The sequence below is a fragment of the Ailuropoda melanoleuca genome, chromosome 1 (genome assembly GCF_002007445.2).
Source record: "Ailuropoda melanoleuca isolate Jingjing chromosome 1, ASM200744v2, whole genome shotgun sequence".
Taxonomy (NCBI): domain Eukaryota; kingdom Metazoa; phylum Chordata; class Mammalia; order Carnivora; family Ursidae; genus Ailuropoda; species Ailuropoda melanoleuca.
The window spans coordinates 84,458,375-84,464,094 of record NC_048218.1 but is presented as its reverse complement, the minus strand read 5'-3'; positions in this window follow the sequence as shown (position 1 = coordinate 84,464,094).

Genomic DNA, 5,720 nt, shown 5'->3' with positions numbered 1-5,720 from the left:
TCAGTCTGTAGTGCAGCTGCCCCAGGAACGTCGCAAGGGCTCAACTCACTTATTTGTATGTGACATTGTCAGGTTTTTTCCCAAATAGATAAAATATGACACAAATACTGCAATAACACATGTCACAATGGGTTACATATAAAACCGCTCCTGCAATGTTTTCCAAAGCTCAGTATCATGTCCCTGGCAAATAAGAGAAGGAAACAGGTTTTTTAAAANTAGATAAAATATGACACAAATACTGCAATAACACATGTCACAATGGGTTACATATAAAACTGCTCCTGCAATGTTTTCCAAAGCTCAGTATCATGTCCCTGGCAAATAAGAGAAGGAAACAGGTTTTTTAAAAATCTTGGCAAAAAAATGGCTGGTTGTGTTCTCTGTATTCAGAGGCGGCTCTATGTCAGGGTCTTTTGCTGACATGACTTACGGTACTGTTTGGAGCATAAAAGGAAGAAGAGAAAAACCTCCGGAAGATTTGCTGTAGGCATTTAGGATGTGAACTGAATAAAGGTGAATTATTACAGCCTAAAACTTAATTCTGTAGAGTTGGTTAGATGTTAAGCACATGGCCAAAAATAATGAAAAGGGAAGACAACCACGGTGACAGGTGATGCAGGAATGAATGGACCGAGAAAAACGACCAAGCATAAGCTGAGCCTCCACCAATGTCCCGGCAAAGCAAGCACTGCCTTGAGAAATGGGATTTGGTGTCATCTATGCGTGTATGCGACCATTATGTTAAGCACCTGTCCAATTATCAGCAAACAAGTAAAAATGTAGAAAAAAGACCATGCTTAGACGTACGCTAGATTTCTACAATATAATAGAGACATGCATAACATGAGGAAAGATATGATACTCTCTTTTTTAAAAAGCTTTTCTGGAGAGAGGCTGTCTCACTTAATATAGGCATGCAAACATATCTCTTGGAGAGCCTCATTTCATTTCCTTTGTATATATACCCAGCAGTGGGATTGGTAGATGATACGGTAGTTCTATTTTTTTAATTTTTTAGAAGCCTCCATAACGTTTTCCATAGTGGCTATAAGACACTCTCCTAGCTCCAAAAGTTCATTTTTACCATGGAATTTGCCATATTACTTTTGATTATATTTAATTATATTTTTATGTTGTTTTTGTTGTTTTACTAAGCAGTGCCTCAAGGGAAAGTCTTCTCCAATTTTGTGCCCAGCACCAAGTAAGGAATCAGTAAATATTTGTAGAATTGAACTGAACTAAGTTGCCTTCAATAAGACTTGTTCTCCTTTTATGTCAAAAAAAGAAAAGAAAGTGGGGAAAAAGTGATAACCAGAAAAAATAAGGAAAAGAGGAAGGGGGTGTCCATTCAAGATGCATTAATAATAGGGACTCCGTTAATATTTGCTGAATAAAGTGATCAGTGACTATGAAATGAGTACCTGCTTTGTATCAGGTATTATGCAAAGCACTTGAAGTACAACCATGATAAAACAAGGTCCCTGCTCACAAAAAGATTGCAGAGGGCATACGCAAATTAATGAATAAAAGGAATAGACACTATTGAGTTAAAGAACTTTGGGAAGAGAAAAGGCTAGCCAACAAATCATCATTTGTTTAGGTTACTGCCCTTTAGCCATATGCAAGGGCTCAACAGTCATGACCAAAACTGGCCTAGACACTGAAACTCTGAGAACGTCTCTGGCATCTTGCTGGCACAGCTTCCTGCTGGGGACTGAGTAATTCTAGTTCTGTGAGGTCAGCTCAACACATCAGATATATTACACAATGTGGGTCTAGAAAGGAGCTTGCTCCTCATTGTTGTCTTCCACTAAATCACATTGATATACATCCAGTCTGGCCACAAAACGAAAGAAAAAAATGAACTCTTAGAAATGTGCGTGTTCTTAAAACTCTTCACGTACTGATACGGAGTATCTGTTAAGGACTTACTTAGTGAAATGAACTAAGGGAGAGGTCAGTATGTAGGGCGCGCTTCAAGCGGACAAGATGACCTGCTCTGTGGATACCATCAACATGTTTCCCAGCCACCCCTGTCATCATCCAATGGGCTACAAACACAGTGGCCATGATGGCAAGGATGGAAGTTGCATATGGGCTCACTCAGCAACATGGACTCCCATTCACTGAGGCTGATCTGGCTATACCCACTGCTTGAGTACCCAATCCACCAGCAGCAGAGACCAACAATGAATCCCTGAAAAGGCACCATTCCCCAGAATGATCAACCATCTAGTGGCTGGTTGATTGCATTGAACCACTTCATTAATGGAAGGGGCAGCACCTTGTTCTTACTGAAACAGACTTATTTTAGATATGGATTTGCCATCCCTGCATGCAATGCTTCTGCCAAAACTACCATCCTTGAACTTATAGAATGCCTTATCCACTATCATGCTATTCCACACAGTATTGCTTATCATGAAGGAACTCACTTCACAGCAAAAGAAGTTGAGCAATGGGCCCATGATCGTGGAGTTCACTGGTCTTACCACGTTGCCACCATCCTAGGGAATCGGGTTTGATAGACCAGTGGAATTGCCTTTTGAAGACTCAGTTACAATGAATGATGCAATACCTTGCAGGGCTGGGCAAGACTCACCAGGAGGCTATATATGTGCTCTAATTTAGCATCCAGGATATGGTTCTATTTCTCCCAGAGCCAGGATTCATGGGTCCAGGAATTGAGAATTGGAGGTGGGAGTGGCATCGCTCATTATTAGCCCTAATCATCAACTACCAAAATGTTTGCTTCTTATTCCCATTACCTCCCATCCCCAGTAAACCTCTGCTCTGTTAGTCATGAGGTCCAAGTTTCACAAGGAGCAATGCTCTCACCAGTAAACACAACAACGATTTATTTGAAATGGAAGTTAAGACTGACACTCAGCTACTTGCTCCTTATGGCTCTGAATTAATAGGCAAAAAGAGAGAGTTGCTGTACTGGCTGGGGAGACTGATCCTAATTACCAAGGGGAAATTGACTTGCTACTACACAATGAGGGAAAGGAACAGTATGCCTGGAATATAGGAGCTCTCTTAGGGTGTCTCTTAGTACTATCATGCCCTCTGACTAGAGTCAACGGAAAGATACAATAACCCAATTCAGGCAGGAATGCTAATGGCCCAGACACTTCAGCAATGAAATTTGGGTTATCAAAGAGATCAAATAAGTTGAGGTTCTTGTTGAGGGCAAAGAAAATATGAAATGGGTAGCGGAAGAAGGTAGCTATAAATACCAGCTACAACTGCTTGACCAGTTGCAAAAATGAGGACTATAGTAATTATGGGTACTTCCTCCTTATTTTGTTATGAATGTTTGAATATATTTTAAACAAATATATTTGTTTTCGCCCCTTTCTTATCCCCTTATCATCTAACATAAGAAATACTAATTATAGGTAAGCTGACATCACAATAGTTAAGTTACAGAATATCAAGAATAAGAGTGAAAATCAGCCAAGGACTTTGTGTCCTCTTCTGGGAAAGGGTTAGCGTGTTTTCACAGTATGCAGTGTAGTTATGTCATGTTAGGTGAAAGTATGACTTGACTATCACCTTCATTTGAGGTAAGTATGGTTTAGGGAGATGTGTATAAGTGTTGAGATGACAAAATGTGGATTGTATGTTTCAGTTTTATGTGCTGACTTGGCTAGGACATAGTCTCAGTTATCCAAACAAATCTAGGTGTTATAGTTCAAGTATTTTGTAGGTGTGATTAATGTCTACAGTCAATTGACTCCAAGTCAGAGAGGTTGTCCTAGATAATCTCAGTGGGCCTGATTCTATAGTTGAATGGCCTTCAGAGCAGAACCAAGGTTTTCCTGAAGAAGAAAAAATGCTGTCATGGCCTGTACCATCAGTTCATGTCTGAGAGTTCCGGCTGGACCCTCCTGACAGTCTGCCTACATATATTTATCTCGTTTACATGACTATCCCTGCAAAATGCACAGGAAATTGGTATTGTTACATGCCTTCTGGGAAGAAATTTGGTAGCTGGAAGATAGGGAAGGGAAAGACATTTTTAAGCAGATACCATTTAGTAACTGAGTTTTGAACCATTTGCAGTCCTTACCTGTTCAAAAACTTTTTTTTTACTTTAAAGAGATATAATTCCTTGAAAGAGTATAATTCTAATTCTCACTGACTTTCTCTCCCTATTCAGGTCTTATCTGTGTCCACCCAGGTAGATTGACCTGGAACACAGTTACTTCTTAACACAGAACTTTAAAGTGTGACTCAAAAACTGTCTACGCCTTGAAAGGTGCAATGGACAACACAATTTTAAGACTTTGAAATTGTTCAGGAGAGTCTCTGTATTTGCCAAACTTTGGGGCCATGAGCAGGATGAAGGTACTCATGAAAATAAACACCTATAGAGAGAATTTTTAGTTAACTCAGTGTTGTACATAAAAATATTGTTGAGATTCACTTTGAAATGGGCAAAACATCAAAGAAACGAGTACTGAATTGCAGCCCAACAGGGAGTCCCATTACACTACGTTACAGGGTAATCACTCATATCTAGTGTTTCCTGGGATTTGGGAATGTCATTTGAAGCTGTGTAATGTGATGGTGATGCATTGACCAGGACCAATTACTGCAGTGTGAAATGGCAGATGTTGTTATAAAAAAAAAAAAAATACACGATATTCATATCAGACACCATTTCCAGTTCAGATCTTTACTATAATAGATGAAACTATAGGGAACTAACTCTCCATCAATACAACAGCACGGGGAAAAAAGCTAACATACAAATAATACAGAAGGAAACTAAGAAACAGCCCCATCACTAGCATGACACTGGGATATCAGACTGTGAGTTTCTCCACTGACTTCATGCTTTCTTTGTCATTGATTTTATTGTAAGAAAAATGCTATATCTGTGAATTAAAGGGTGTGAAATAAGGAACTGAATAAACTAGCTTCTGGTGCTTCCAGAAAATAAAATTAGTTAAAATAAAATGCCATCACAAGCGTCCTTATAAGAGAGGCGGAGGGAATCCTGATACTGTACCTGGAGAAGGCCACGTGAGACAGGCAGAGGTTGGAGCTGCGTGGCCACAAGTCCAAGACTGCCAACAGCTGCCAGGAGCCGGAAGAGGCAAGAAACGGGTTAAGCCCTGAAATCTCCAGTGGGAGTATGGTCCTGCTGACACTTTTATTTTGTCCCAGTGACACTGAATTTGAACTTTTGGCCTCCAGAACTGTGAGCGAATATATTTCTGTTGTTTTAAGCCATCAAGTTTTTGGTCATGTGTTATAATGGCCATGGGAAACTAATAATCATGCTCATAGTCATGGAGCACGTGTATAAAAAACTGTAAAAATCAAAGACTTCTTTTAGGACTAGAGAAGTAGCCATGGTGTCATGGAAAGAATGGGGTCTTGAAGTTCAGAGACTTGAGCTCTAATTCATGCTGGTCACTAGCTACATGGCTTCAGGAAAACCTCATAAATGCTGAGTCTGTTCCCTTATCCATGAAACAGGGCAACAATACCTACTGTGGTAAGCAAAGCAATGGCCCCAAAGATGCCCATGTCCTAACTCCTGGAACCTAGGCATATGCTACCATACGTGGTAAAGGGGACTTTGCAGAGCGGAGTAAATTGAGGGTCTTGAAATGGGATGATTTTTCCAGATTTTCCTGGTTGGCCCAGTATAAATCACAAGGTCTCTTAGAAGAGGAAGGCAGAAGAGTCAGAGCGAGAAA